Below are 15,972 nucleotides of genomic sequence, written 5' to 3'. Positions count from 1 at the left end.
AATTAATTAAGTTAACGGGAACGTAATAAACTGACTGCGCCACGTTTCAGGGGTGTTTTCGATTAGAGTACCTTGTACCGCGCGACGATCGAACGCGCGCGATTAGCATAACGGCGCATCCGCTTTTGCATACTCGAATTACAATGAGCTACAAAAAAGAAACGAACACGAAGTGGCGCCCCGTCGCGAAATTAAAGGATCGTTAATTATCAGTCCGGGATACTCTCTTTTGTTCCCGCTGCATTTTTTCACGGCTGTACGATTTTGACTTATGGGAATCCGCGACGGTGCGTTAACGCTCTCGAGGGGCATAAATAACACCCGAATCTGCATTTTCAACCGAGTGAATTAACCGATCGTCGACGAACGTGACGGAATGACGTTACGGACGGCCGTGATGATATCTCCTTCGAAAAATCACGGGAAACATGAACTTTCACGACGACAGAATTTAAACGTTCGCGCGACATTTTTATTGCGACATCAGTGTGCGCGCGCGTGATATATACTTAATAATAATAATTTGTATACGAACGCAAGAGCTTGCGTCTCGCGAAGTTAGCGAAATACACGTTTCTCCTCGTTGTTCGCCCGGAAGAGAATACGGAAAATTACGGCGCGGCCCGCGAAATTCCCGCGGAGGAGTCGATGTAAATCCTCCGGTGCGCTGTCGCTTAAGTGACTCGTGCAATTTTAAAACAGTTTTCCCCGGGCCGGGACAACGGAAATAAGTCTTAATGCTTCGCGCGAGGCGCAAAGGCTCACCGAGGGCGTCTCACAAATCACTTGACCCTTCGCGTGGCCGCGCGTATATCGCGCTGCCGGCGGAATCGCATAAATTTCAAACGCCCCCGAAGGAGGAGGCAGTGGTGGCGGCGGTGGCGGCGGTGGTGGTGCCGGTGATGGTGGCGGCATCACCAGGGAAGGGTGTGCGAAGGAAGGATACCTTAACAGAGAGAGAGAGAGAGAAAGAGAGCGAGGAACACGCCAATGTTTACGCGTTGCGTACGTTCATGTGAGAGGTACGGTTTTCAATTAAGCTGCATTGTTCCTTATAAACCGAGCCTCTGTTTCCGCTATTCAACAAGTCGGCCGGCACGTCTCGAAGCGGGCAAGCGAGCATATTTCCATCGCCTCTCGCACGCCTCTCGACGCCAATTCACATTTACTGTTTCTCTCATCCCCTGCGAGTGAAACCATCCCGGTCAATGGACGTGGATTCGCGTGAATTCACCCGAGTCCAAATTTGGATCCTACTTTCGATCATAATAACTCATTTGACATCTATTTTGCTATTGTGAACTCTTCAACAATCATCTCTTTTTAATCATCTTTTTAATCGATTTCTACTAATTTTAGTTATCTTAACCGGCTAATCAATTATTCCAATGGAATTGACAAATCGGATTTCTTGTTATCCAGAATTTATAGATGTGTTTAATCAATATTATTGGAATAATCAGCCGGTTAAGCTAACTAATGTTAGTAGAAACAGACATTAATCTACTAATTATTAACGGGGAATCCTCTTTATTATTTACAAGTGACATTTCGTATGCGTTTTATCATTTCGAGGCGCTGAGTAAAATTTCAGTTTCTATATATATTGCACATATACTGATCCTTCAGACTATATTTATGTTAAAAAGTTCAAATTTGGATTCTACTTTCGATCATATCAATATATAGAATATATTTATGTTAAAAAGTTCAAGTCGAAATTTTGATCTTACTTTTGACCTCGATGTTCCACTATTTCTATTTCTTCTTCGTAACGTCTATTTCTGAATCCCATCAGCCTCTTTTAGTTTGATTTAATCTACTAACTTTATCGAGAGATGTTCTTTAGAACTTACAAGTGCGTCCTCCGCTATTTAGAGACTCTAAGTACGGTTTCAGTTTCCGTGTGTGTTTACATACACTGGTCCTTCAGGTTATACAGATGTTCAGATCAAAAGTGAAACTAAAATTTGGATTCTGGTGCTCTCGCGTTGTCGTGATGACGAGGCGATTCGTCGTGATGATTCGCCACACACGTCAACAGACGACGTCGAGAGATTCAACGTTTCCTTCCATAGCCGATTTATCCGCCGTGACGCGATGTTTCCTGTCGTAGAAGGCGCGCAACCGATACACCGCTGACAACCTCCAGTCGCCGGCCGCCGACGAAGGGATAATCCGTCTTCATTAGCGCGCAAGTGTCTCGACCACGTGCGCGAGCGCGCGGTGACAATAATCAGAGCAAGACGAGGCACTGTGCCGTGAGACGCGTTTTTCTCTGCTCTAGACAGCCAAAAAGTGGGGGAAATTTCCACGGTTTCTTTTCCTAAAAAATCTTTTTTTACGAAAACTCGTAAAAACCTCGTATTCTCGGCTGTCTGTAGAATCAATTCTTAAGCACGGTCGTGGCCGAAGAAAGCGTCGGGGCATTCGATATTTTTAGAGGCACAGTCTGCAGGACTATCTCAGCGCTATCTTCATACCTGTCGAAATTGTTGGGCGGCCTCGACCGATAATGGCTCATTCGCGCTGGAATCATTAATATCGCAAGATGCAAATAATCTCGGTGCTCGGAGTCCTCGAGGAAAAAGAACTGCCATTCTATATATCCACGTTCGCGCATAAGAACTAGTTATCGATTTCATCCGAAGCTCCATTATCGCCTCAACGGTCGCCGTTCGTTCTTTCGTCGTCGCGCCGTTCACTTTGGAGAAGCGTCGCGACACACTCGCGCGAAAATATTTGCGGGAAAGGGAGCGGGGTACGAGAATGATTGGCGCGAGAATAGCGAACATTCGTTACTACTCGGCGGCATTTGTAATGCCCCGGCAATAGCGGGCCGACAACAGTGCGCGGAAGAGAGCACGGCCGCGAAATTTACAGCTGGCGCATAAAGAAACATGGAAGTGCGAAAGGCGGCGTCTCCTGCGCGAAGATACGGGATGCTCCGCGAGATCCTTGATATGCAGCACGTGAAGTAGACCCGAGGTACAACGTGACCTCATCACCCTGCAGCAGCAGCAGCCTCCGCCGTTCCACCCTGCGGGAGCTTTTTCAGTCATAGGGATGATTACGTGAGAGATACGGACACCCCTCGCCCTCTGTCTGTCCGCGCTCCAAAAACAATCCATTTCCTTTCCGGCTATAACCAGCTGTGTGTTTATTAAGTTTCCGTGCCGCAACTTCCTTCCTCATAATTACATTTCGCGATTCCAATTTCAGCCTTTCACGGCGATCGATAAGCCTCGAGGTGTTCGCCTTAATTCCGAATATTTTCAGAAGCGCATCCGACCGGAAAATTGAGATTGAATACATTAGGATACATCACGATAGGGTCAATTCTCCAATTACGTTATTCGAACAATGTTGTCGTGTGTTCATCATTACTTGTAATCGCCCGAGGCTCGAGAAAGCGAGCGCGATGCGAATAATGCGATTGTCAACATACTGATTCTACCGAGCGCTTCCGGCAAGGAATACCCTCTAAAATAACTCCTTCGCGATCTGGTTTCAGCCAGCGTGCGACGAGGGGATAATTCCTCGTTTGATTAAGTCGCTCGATTCTACGCCGTTTCTCGGGGCAAAGCTCGACCTCCCCGCGCTAGCCTCTCTCCACTCAAACTATGGCCGCGCGACGAGTTCTTCGATAATCGATTTGTGACGAGCCGACGGAATCACCATCGAGCCGATTAGCAGTAGGTAGCGGCAGCAGGAGGAGAAGAGTGTCGATGTGGTGGTTCGCTCCGCAGCCGAAGAGCGATTCTCGTCGTCGGTTGAGAATGCTGAGCGAAACAGTTACTCGGAACGAGGAGAATCGCTCCTCATCTCCGCCGGGACCCAGCCTTTGTCGCGTCGTGAAAACTCATAGACTGTTAAGAGTTGGTCCGAGAGTACGTCCGTTCAAAGTACACGCCACGTCGACTCTCCGAACGCGAGCGGGTGGATGGGCGAGCTCGAGCACGATGCGATTAAACTTTAAGGCTTTCGCGGTCGATCCGAGTGGAGGGGAACTCTGCTGCTTCCCGAACGAAGTACGCCACGCTGAAGTAATTCGGAGCGCATTGCGACACGTCGCACGAATACATCCGGGCGTGACAATGGGAAGTGCGAAATTACTCGCGGGGGGAGATCAAGCTGCAAGAGTAATTCCGTCTCCATGGAGATCGACGCGCTCGCGACTATCCGGGGGATAGAAATGTTGATTGGTTATTAATTTACCGTTTTCTTATTGCATTGGTCCGCGAGATTGCCGGAATAACAGTCGCGTCTATTGATCGCGTCCGGCGTGCTGAAAAGGAATGATTGAGAGAGAGAAAGGGAGGAGAGCGCATTTTCGCCCTCTATAAAATCGTGATTATTTGTGGTGAAATAAAGCGCATACCAGTAATGAAGAATCACGCGGCATAATTTTGAAGTAAATCAGACTCTCTTGAAACACGGGACAGCCCTTGTAATTATCGTTCACCGTGCGCTTGTGAAGGCACTGTTTGCATAATGGAGCGGCGCTATTAGTTAAGGCAAAAGTGTCCTTTAATCGCGCTGTTGCCGTAATATCTCTTTTCCTCGTTGCGATCGTGAAACCATTCGAGCCAGCTATGAGCTGTGAATCAGAAACGGGATTAATAATATCGAGATGATATTATGTGGGAGTACTAAAAGCGAGTATTAAAAGCGCCACGTAACTTTTGTGCTTTTTAAGTATCCGTATCGATATCGCGTATATCGCTGCGAAAGCATATCTTACTAAACGCTCTATATCATCGATACTATCTCGTCGTCGCTTTTCAAAGGTAGAAAAACAAACGCCGGACTTCCGTATCATATAACAATACATTTTCTTTATTTTCAAATCACACGACGCGCTGCTATCAATTGCTCGAGATATCCGCGTCTCTTTCAAAAGGGCAGCCGCCGGCCCGCTCTCATTGGCGGAGGCCGTAGAGTATGATTTAATTCTCGGCGATTTATTCGTTTTAATTGAGACAAATCGCTCTCGCGTCCCACCCGGTGTAACACGGGAGCGCATACGGACGCGCGTAATGAAAGAAGCTCGGAAGTATCCTTCGCCTCTCGATGGCGTGGGCCGCGGCGCGATTTTTCACACGCGCGTTCGCCGCCGAAGTGAGGAACAATGAGCGGACAAGAGGGAATTAAGAGAAAGGTTCGGGATGCAAGGGCAGCAGGAAGCAGCGGCCGGAGGGTGGATATGGATCGATGGGGGAGAGGAAGCGGGGGTAAAAGTAGAGAAAGGAGCGGAGGACGGCAGGAGGTGAGAGGACAAGGGGCCGACGTCGGGATAACGCCAGTTCGGGCTAAGGAAGGAAAAATAGCCCGGACCCGCTGAGTTTGCTCCCACGAGATATCAGCCTTCCGCCCTGGATAGCCTATAATGCAATTTTCTGCAACTCATCGATCCTTTGGTGTCCTTGCCTAAGTACGTCTAATGTATACGTCGATGACATATGCGAAACTCGCGTCGGAGATTTATTAATCCCCGATGGCGCGATGGATACGGGATAACGTTGTGACGCGCGCGCCAACGAGTAAGATGAAGAATTGTCCTCTTGATATCGTCAATGCTGCGCTTTGTAAAAGGCGTATTCGCGGTAGCCCGATGGCCCCCTCGTCGCAATCTGTGCAATCTGCACAGAAATCTTATAGTATTTTCCCAAATGCAGGTTAGATTCCAATCAGAATACCCAGCTTTCCCAAAAGGTTATCCCACCACGATACCAACTGGCAATCCTATTCTGGTCTCAAACATGGATTTTCTGTCTAGAATCAGAACAGAAATATTAAAGAAACTCGAGCTAATCTTCTGCATTAATTTCATTAATGCAATAAAGACCGTATAAATGTTTTCTTCGGCTAATGTTCCATGTTAAGACGTAAAATAATACATTTTCGTTTTATATGTGTGATGCAGAATATATTCGTACATCTGAGAATAATTTTACGATTTCATAGATTTGTGTCAGAAGAATATTTGTCGGATATTTATATCTATTTTTGACTCTTAGCTCGAACGCCTTTTATTACAATCTTTTCATAATGATTCTTTTTCGCAAACTCTGAATATTTACTCTTTACAGGCATATGTGTGTATATGTACTTGTAACGAATAAATACTCAAGGTGTTTCATTTTGCTTAATTTTATTTTAAAATGTAAACTAGGGAACATTATTTGGAAAACGTTAAGGATGTCCAAATGGAATTTGTCTGGGATTTCCATTTAGATTCGCATGTTTAAAACATTACACTTCTAATCAGAACCTGCATAGATTTTCCATCCAGAATATGATTATTGTAAGAAATCGATCCTAATTAGGTCCAAATAGGAAAATAGGTCCTAATTAATTGAGGAGCATTGCAATCGAGTCGTCGAGCTATTACACACGCGAGAATCGTCCGTCGTGAGTGTGAGCGAGTAATGCACCGCTCTCCTATACTCCCCGACGACTCGGCGCTAATAATTTTATGTTCAACTCGTTCCCTGGTAATTCACTCCGAACTCGTTTTATTTCGCAGCGCCATTTCGCCGCGAAGATAGAAAGTTTTATCATCGAAGGGATGTGCGCCAGCACCTTCGAGCTGCATAAAGGAGACTTCCGCGCAAAATTTGTTCGGCTCCCCGTTACACCGCACGCTCGATTCCGATCGAGAGCCGGTTCTAATTATTTCTGCACTCTATCCAGTCAGGATGGTAAATTTTGGAGGCAAGGGAAATGTGTGCTTCGGGCGTCCGATCGTCGGTTCACTCGCTTTCGCTGGCGGAAAAAGATAGGCTCGCTTCATCAACAGTTTGGTTTAATAATCTAAAGCATATTTCGACGATCTTAATTCTCTAGCTACGGCGAAGCTAGCCGTGGCGCTGTATCGCCAGTCAGACTTCTCTGCCGCGGTGTTCATGTAAACGAAAATGTACATATAAAACGAAAACAAATGAGGTAATGACTTAGAAATTACTAAGAAATGATTTGGCGGAAAGCTACTTTAGTGGCGCTTCGTCTCACAGAATGGCTTACAGGAAAAGTATAGTGGCGTATAGTAGCTAGAAGGTTAATAGATATTTTGGATACAGACAAGCGCCACATTCGTCTCTCGTAAGCAACATAAATTCATAAACGTAGCAAACAGATGATTGCGATTGATTCTCTCGTCGGGGTTTTATATAGAATTGTCTTTTCTCGTGAATAATTGTAGAACAATCTCAGTTATTGTAACTTCCTCCAAAACTATGTTATGTGCCTGTATCAATTATTAAATTGTTTACACTTAAGCTTTGAATAGCTAATATTTGTTGATCGCGAGAATGAGATTCTCTTGCGACTCGAATTTCTTAATTTAGATATTCGACGCTTACATTTTCTTTATCTAATCGTCTCTATCAATGCTATCGGTTATCGCAACGCGCGTACGAACTGTCGCTTCGCTCGCATAATTTTCGCAAGGTGCCTCCAGGACGCAACGTGTATTTCGCTGCGTTCTACTGCGCGTTCATTTTTGTTTCTTCATTAGCTCCCTTTTTGGGGCGGTTGGCAATCCGAGGTAATTCGCGAGCGTCAGCCGTGTTATTGAGGTAGTCGCCGTATTCAACTTGCCGTCGATCAATCCGCAAAAAAGGAGAAAAAAACATCCCGGACGTACGGAGACGAGCGCGACGTGCGCGGCGGAACGCGAGTAGGCGGGAAGGGTCGTTGACAAGTTCCTTTTGATCGCTGATGCGCGGAAAAAGCGCGCCGCAAAATTTGGCTTTCCGATGCACCGCGTGCGTCGCTGTCACCGTCGCGATTCGTTCATACGAAGCTTAGCTCGCCGTTTTACCTCGTGTCTTACGTTTCCCTCGGAAATCCACCAGCCAGGGCCGAACCTACGGCTGAATTCGCTGGTCTTGTTCTTTCCTCCGCACAGTAAGGTGAGAACACATATTCGACACATTAAATGTCTCATCGACGTCTCATCGATACATTGAGTTATATATAAAGCATTTCATCTGCATTTTTGCAAAAAATCGGTTGCATGGCCGAGAGAACCAAGATACAATGAGGTAAAGGATGCGTGCTGAAATTATCTCTATTTACCGTATCTCTGATAGGTCAGACTCAGACTCGTCGTTACTTGAAACTTGTTCTACGTGAAATATTCAAATTTAAATTTAAAGTTAGATGAGAGAGAGAGAGAGTTTTTTACTGAAATTATATAATTATTACATGTAACGTTGCATTTGCAATCGCGATTTAGCTGAGAAGTTCTATCTCTAAATTAAAATCTTAGTGTCTTACCTGAAGCAAGTTTCAAGTAATGACTGTTAATGCGGATCATCAATTACCAATTAAGTTTTCGTGCAATTAATGGAAACCTACATGGCAGTCGACCATGTCAAACACTTACTTCGATAATAAATATTTCGTGCCTCGTCAATAATTCGGGCGCAAATGTCATCGACCTGTTCGATGAATGTCACTCATGTCACGCGACGATTTCGCACATTTTTCTCATATCTCCACAGCTCGTGTTTTCCCGTCGTATTTTCGGAGTCGCGACATTCTCGCCGCCGTCTCTGCGAGCCGAGAGCGGAATCAAGTCATCCACTGCGCGCTCGCGCGCTAGTAGGCATCTCCAGGTGACTCCAGAACTCGCACGAAATAATTAACGAGCCTCGCAAAGAGGCAGCCCGACCCTTCTCTTTAAGCTGCTCTCGAAATTTAAGCTCGGCGCAGTGGGCACTTCAAATATTTACCAGAGACGATTTTCGACAGTCTCGCGCGCGAGCTGTCTGGAGCGAATGAAAACGCAAACGACGAGTCGACTCGACTTACCATTCGCAAATGCAGTTCGAGTTCGCGGCTCGCGAATGCGCCGGTGAGTTTTATTTGGCTCGCCGAATGAGACCTCTGATTAGTTCAGCCACATTTGTGACCCGCGCTGCGCCACAGCACCGTTCTGGTGCTGATACGATATGAGAAATTAACGCGGACAAAGGAAAGAGGTATAAATTCGAGGACGCGATAAATTCAGAAGCTGCGATCGAGACTCGATAAATATCCCTCGTAAAGGAGCATTTAAATAAAATCCCGCTCTTCCCCGCGCGGTGAAGATCGCGGATACCCGCTCCTCGAAGGGGTATTTCGTAATTTCGTCGCCGCGGAAACCGATGGCGCCGCGCAAAACGTCACTCGCAGCGCGCCGCTGAAACGTCTTCGCGGAATAATCCCTCGTAAAGTAGACGCGGCCCAAGTTCCGCCCGTATTACTCCACACGTAGGGGCTTTGCGCCTCGCTGTGCCTCGTAATTTACGTCGGACCCACCCTCTGCGCGAGTTGCCGCACTCGTCTCGCCTCGCATCTCCCTCGCGGCCTCTCGCACGTGCGTACACGTGAGGCAAACTCGTCGATGTCTACCTGCCAACGCGTTACCTCGACGATACCGCGCACCTGCCGTCGTGACAGCGCCGTGTTTACATGGCCGCTTATCCGGAAGTGTCGGAAGTCAGTCGGTTTACAGTCGGTAAACACAACCATCTCGCCTTCCACCCCGTTATCTTACCGGCCTGGGGGACTTTCTCCTGGTTAAGCAGTCTCGACATGTCGACGACGTCGACTGCGACGACGACGACGACGACCCTTCTACTTTGAGGTCGCGCCGTAACTCTCGCGACGCTATCTGCGAGGAAACTTCGAACTTCCGGTGTGATCGGAGAATTCCTGATGAACAGGCTGGACGAGGACGACGAAGACGGCGGCGAATCGAGCGGGCTCGTTATCGCGCAAGACTGTCACACCTGACGACGACGACGGCGGTGTTTAATTAAAAATGTGACGTCCTGGGAATTGGCGCGCAAGACGTCTTTCTCTTTCTCTCTCTCTTCTCTCTTCAGTCGCTTGTCGTTCTACAGTCCGAACTTTCTGTCTGGGAAAACGAGAATGACAGAAACACCCTCTCCTGGAAAACGGCTCGAACGGCATTCGGAAATAATTAAGAATACTAAAATAGTTCGGAGCGCGTGCACGTCTCGTGTTATCGTAATTTCTAATTACGTCGGCAACCTTGTACTTGTTAATGCAACACGTCGTGAGTTCGCGTTTCTCGCGAATCGATATCGCTTTCAAGAGGGGAAAGTACATCTATTCGTTTACAACGCCGCGTACGGATCCTTGGACCGCCGTTCGAGAGCATGGCCTCTTTCTTTGAGGTTCCGACGGCTGTCAACCGTTGAATCCTTCGCGATATCGGGTTTCTATGACGAGAATATTGGATGTTCCATAACGGGTAGAGATCCGCGTGCCTCGCGGTTCACTTTCACATTTCTTGCGCGGCGCGCGCAATGGTAACACCGGCAGACTCGGTGATTTCATGCGCGAAACAGGGTCGAAGTAGAACGAGGTTCGGGAGTGTAACAGAGGAGATCGTGCTTTCTTCAACCTTGATTCCCCCTTCTTCGCGCGTCGCGGCTTGGCAAAGCCTCCGAGCGATTCGGGATTTGTGAATTTGCGAATTGTTCTCAGTCCCGACGACGGTGTTCCGTGATCGCAAAGAGCGCACATATCGCCTCCACAGAGGAAATTGATTTCGCTGCGAAAGTTTCGCAGGTTGATTCAGTGGATCCGTCCCGCGAATGTTACACGCCTGGCGATAAAATTTCCGCGCGTTTCCCTCCGACGTATAAAGCCGCCGTAGATTTCGCCGTGCTGCGCGTCGCACGGCGTTGCTCATCCTGCTGGCAGCGGCAGCGCCGGCAGCAGCAGAGGTGACCATCTTGATTCGTATTCCAACCCGAAATTCGTACAGCCTCGACAGATCTATTGCCGGCCGCACTCGAATGCGTTTCGGTGCGGGCGAGCGGAGAGAGCGAGCGCGCGTGTGTGTTCACACACGTTCTCGGCCGGCCTGCATATTATATTATCCGGGTCCGGTTCGCCGATTCGCTCCCTGCAACAGTACGTATATACGACGTACGTGAACCACCCACGCGCGCGCGGCTCCATATATCTCGCGCCTAAGCTGCAGTGAATGCACCGCGCCGAACTCGCCAGCTGGCCAACCGGCCGAGCTCGCGCGGCGCTACGGCCAACGAGATGCAGTTGGCCGGGAGGAGAGAAATGTTGTTACCGATAAAAAGAATTGCCCCGGATTAATCTGAATTACCCGCCGTAATTCCTCGCGCTGGCCGCTACCCACTCGTCCACCGTTGCCGTATTATCGCGAGAACACGTCCGCCTGACGGATCGCGAGAGCTGCCGGCGAGAGCTCTCGGTGGCTCATTCAATCGGTAAACTTTCGTCTTTTTTCTTCCCTAGCTAGGTTACATAGCAGGAATCGATAGCGACGACTCGAGCTATTTCGAGAAGAGGTCATGTCGGGTCTCTGAAAATTATACGTGGCCGAAACTCGCCGGGTCGTTTTTCTCGCAACAATCAGGTCGCGCTTTTTCTTCTCCAGACAGTCTGACTTATACACGCACGTATGTGACTTGGTTTGCATCACGCTTTGCCTGGCGCTGATAGAAGGCGACGGTAATTGGGACGTGGAACTCCTGGAAACACGATTATCATCGTTCGAGTGATTATTTTCATTTCTCACATGGGGAGTTTAAAGTCGATCTCGAGTCGAGGTATCGTCCATAATGCGCGCTCGTGACGATCATAATGCACGCTCCGCGGCGTCCCGCTCCGCTCTTCTCTTCTTCCGGCCCGGATATCACGGGCGACTGCTACGAGGTAAGGGTTGAAGGAGGGCAGATGAGAAGAGAGCGAAGCGCGGGTGATTCCGGGCCGCGAGACTTCCCGGATCACGTCGCGAGACGGGTTAAATTGACGGGCTAACGGGCGATCGTGTCTGAAAGCTTAAAGTCTGCCACGAAAGTGATTACAGGTCCCCCGTTCGTTCGGTACACCCCGGCTTCTCCGCCGCCGTTAATAACTCGATCGAAGTTTGCAGCGCGCGGAGGTAAAAGGTCGCGCTAACGAAGCCGTAAATCCCCAACGAATATCAGGTCTAATTTAGAGAGCGGTTTTTTAGCTACGCGGAATCGCAACATCATTGCACGATGCATACGCGTGCGGTTCGCTCTTCTCTCTCTCCCCTTGCCTCTCCCTCTTCTACGTGATATATTAGCGCCTTTTACGGCAACTCCGGTGAGCTATCGCTATCGTTCGGCCTGTGGCGCGAAGTGTACGTTTCGTCAGAAGTCACGTCATTAATCATACCCGAAGTTCCGAGGCTTCGTCGCAAAGTTTGGAAAACACGATCCCGCCGAATCCCGGCGCAGACAGGAGCGCGAGGCATTAAAAATAGTCTCCTCTCAAGAAAGACAATCCGCAGCGCGACCCACTTTGCGCGATCGTGTAGGGGGACGAGTAGTAGTAATAGTAGTATAGTAGTAGTCGGTGGGTTTCCTTTCGCGGGAGGGAGCGAGCGAGCGAGCAAGCAAAGCCTGGAATACGTATAACTGAGTAACGCGCGACGAAGCGTGGATATTTTGTAGCCGCGTAATCGGCCATTCGCGTAGCCGTCGCGCATTCGAAATTCCACCCTCGTCGCATTCTCTATTTCCGCGAGCGCGCTAATGCGAGCTACAAGTGCAGTTTGCGAAATGGCACAGTACCGGCCGGGTTCTACGAGCAGCACGAGCCAGCCATGCAGTCAGCCAGCCAACCAGCCACTGCCTCCGTCGTCGAGAAATCCTCGTCCATTGATACGCTTCGCTTGTGAAATGTCCTTCCTTCCTCCCTCTCCCTCTCCTTCTCTCTCTCGCTCGCGTGCGCACGGCATTAAGTGAGCCGTTGTTACCAACAAACGCGCGATACTTCATCCGAATCCACCGTCCATCCTCCGCAACCGCCGTCGCCGCCATCCTGCTACATCATGCGTGCGGCAGACGCGCACGATTTAATACGTGATTTAATGCGCGCCAAAATCGCAACAAATTCGATCGTACGTACGGTTATTGCGTTCGTAATGTCCATATTAGGCGCGCATTACACCGGTACGGACGGCGCGCGCGAAACTGCGGACAACCGCGGATGGAACGCGAGCGCGTGGGTCTTTTGTTCGAATCGTCGGCCGATTTGCCAACGATTTGCCGCCGTGTGAAGAATGGCAACGCATGGTCGAAGTGTACGTTGGTACGCGCGATGTAAAACACGCGGCGCGATCGGCCGCGCCGATTATCAAGAATAATTCGCTGTCGCGAATTCATTCGCGCGACACGATTTATTCGCATTTCGTCGCGACGTACTCGTAGATTTTGCGATTAATTTACGCGCGTATAATGTGAATTGTAGATCGTGTGTCGCGCATTAGTTTGGCGCTTTTCCTTCGACCTGTGTCAATGACCGACCGATATTTAAAGCTTGCCTTAGGTAAGACGCTCGAATCTCAATTCCGTGTGTGACACGAGTTTCAAGTAACGACTATTAATACGAGCCTTAGAATTCCATCTTTCAATATTCTCCTCGCCTCGTTTTCATTTCGACCCATTGCTAATTATGGAGAGGAAGAATATCTAAGGAATATTTAAGGAATATCTAAGGAATAAAGAATATTCACTCGGTGAATACTAATAACATATTTACTTGTAAAGGATGAAATATTTTTAAAGTAAGAAAAAATATACATTTCCTTAAAACTTCAGATTTTTATGAAAGCAACTGTTTATTTTATTCTAAATAAAAAAATCTAGACTTACGTAAATATGTTATTAGCACCCATCAAATAAAAAACGTAAATATTATAAATACACTAGGAGAAAAAGTTTCTAATAAATAAATATTAACTTGTTCTAATAAATAAATATTTCTAATAAATAAATATTAAATATTAAATATTATATTATTCTAATAAATAAATATTTCTAATAAATAAATATTAAATATTTATAAATATTTATTTTTTTATAATAAAATTATTTAAATTTAAACATATATGTTAATACTCATCAAATAAATATTTCTTATTTTTTAGATATTTTTTCTCTCAGTATATGATTCAGAAAGAGCATTCATTCGTGTCTCCTTCGACACATTTCTACGTAAACTTTAGTGTAATTTCTAATGTATTGCTTTTATTTGCAGGTGAGTACTCCATGGCACCAAGCCCCATTATCCTCGAGCCGTGGCATCCGCCGCGCGAATACGTACGTACATGTAACCGTTCTCAGTTTATGCACTTAACGAAGCGGCAGAATCAGCCAAGTCTGCCGGTACTATCGGTATCAACGGCGCGATATTTCGTATGGCACATTCTGCACCGCAGTAAAATGTATAATATTTATACCATTAACGTGCCGGTTACACACACACACACACACACACACACACATTACACTGTCCGGGATTCGTGCGATTTAATGGCGCATTTAGTGCGCGATTTATGTGCGTGCGCACCGTGTTCGAAAAATATTGCGCGTATTAATCCCCGATCCCATTCTGCTTTTTATCTTGATTTCTTTCTGTTTGACGACACCTCGCGTTTCGCAACGCTGTTTCCGCTGACACAATTTGTCGATCGAGAGATTCGTCGCGCGTACGAACGTCGAACACGTCGTTGTCGAAGGCTCTCATCGTGCGGAAGCGCACACATAACGCGATATGTTCGGCGCGTTCTCTAACGTTGACGTTCGCATAGCCATGGATAATGCGATACTTCATGCCCGCCGCGCGTAAATGCGAGGCGAAATGGCGCGAAGCATGCGTCGATCGATGGAAAGTGTATATATTAGACGATAAACCTCCGTAATAGCGTCCGTGCACAAGTTGTTACCGTCCTCGGTATCGCGCAACCGTGGTCTCATCGAAACCCGCGCACAGAGAGATAAATGGAGAGAGAGAGAGAGAGAGAGAGAGAAGAGAACAACAGAAATACGAGAATGACCCTTCGGATTGAAAACCGAATCCAAATACGCGCGTGATAGATCTTCTTCGACGGATGACTAATATTTTATTTAGTAAACGCAAACCTTTGCTCTTCTCAAAGAGCAACATTTGCGCCTTAGAATTATTTAATTAACACGTTGACACTGTCAAGGAGATCTCACCACACTGAGAGGAAAAATATCTGAAAAATAAAACATATTCGATGGATACTAATAACGTATTTACTTAATATTTATTAACACTACATATTTACTAATAACGTATTTACTTAAATCTAAGTTCTTTGATTTAAATAGGAATAAACAATTCATGAAACTGTATATCTTCTTATTTGAAGGGTATTTTATATATTGGTATAACGAATATATATTATTAGTGCTTACCGAATGAATGTTTTTATTTCTTAGATATTTTTTCTCTCAGTGCAGTGAGACTGGTGTTATCATATTAGCTCGCCTTACTAATTTACGTATAAAACGTAAATACTCAGCTTACGTATAACAAATACATAGCCAAGAGGGAGCCGATGAAACGTTCTAACACGCATCGTAAATTGTCCACCGTAAATTGTCCAGCCTAAAGTAAACAATAAGAAATATTATTTAAAAGAAATTTCGTGCATATTTCTTTTCCCAAATTAAATTTTGTATAAGATCAATGATTAACCAAAAGATGTACGTAGAAAATATTGCAGTAAAAATTGCAACCGAATTTCTGTAATTTTGAACCTAAATACGGAGAAGATAATGTAGTTTCTTTTTTTCATATAAATTCTTTGCCGTAAATTTTTCATATAAATTCTTTGCCACTTTATCCACCGTATCTTTGATCATTCAAGGCCTCAGTTGAGCATTAGAATAATTAATTCAAACCAACGTGAGGCGGTCAATGTTAACGTAGTCGCCATCGATTGGTCTAGCTGGCACTTTTTAATGTAAACGGGAGGAGAATTTAGAGGCCAAGTGAAACATAAAAACAGAAAGAAAGAGTTACACGATGCAGTTGCTGCACGTGGGACAAAGACGCGGCAAAGACGCGCATTTCCGACGATCGTAAGCGAAAGCTGCGGGCCGTATGACTGACATCGCCTTCGGCGGA

The 15,972-nt window shown here is 46.6% G+C and overlaps 1 protein-coding gene across 2 annotated transcripts in view; it reads left to right on the top strand.

Annotated features, from left to right (window-relative positions):
• LOC116853252 (FK506-binding protein 2) overlaps window positions 1-15,972 on the top strand; it is a 71,957-nt gene that overhangs the window by 15,232 nt on the left and 40,753 nt on the right. The window lies entirely within an intron of this gene.

This window comes from Odontomachus brunneus, unplaced genomic scaffold (assembly GCF_010583005.1).
Source record: "Odontomachus brunneus isolate Ranch 3 - 2012 unplaced genomic scaffold, Obru_v1 Obru_scaffold_294, whole genome shotgun sequence".
NCBI classification, from domain to species: domain Eukaryota; kingdom Metazoa; phylum Arthropoda; class Insecta; order Hymenoptera; family Formicidae; genus Odontomachus; species Odontomachus brunneus.
Note: the sequence above shows the minus strand (reverse complement) of the source record. Positions and strands in the feature narration are given on the sequence as shown.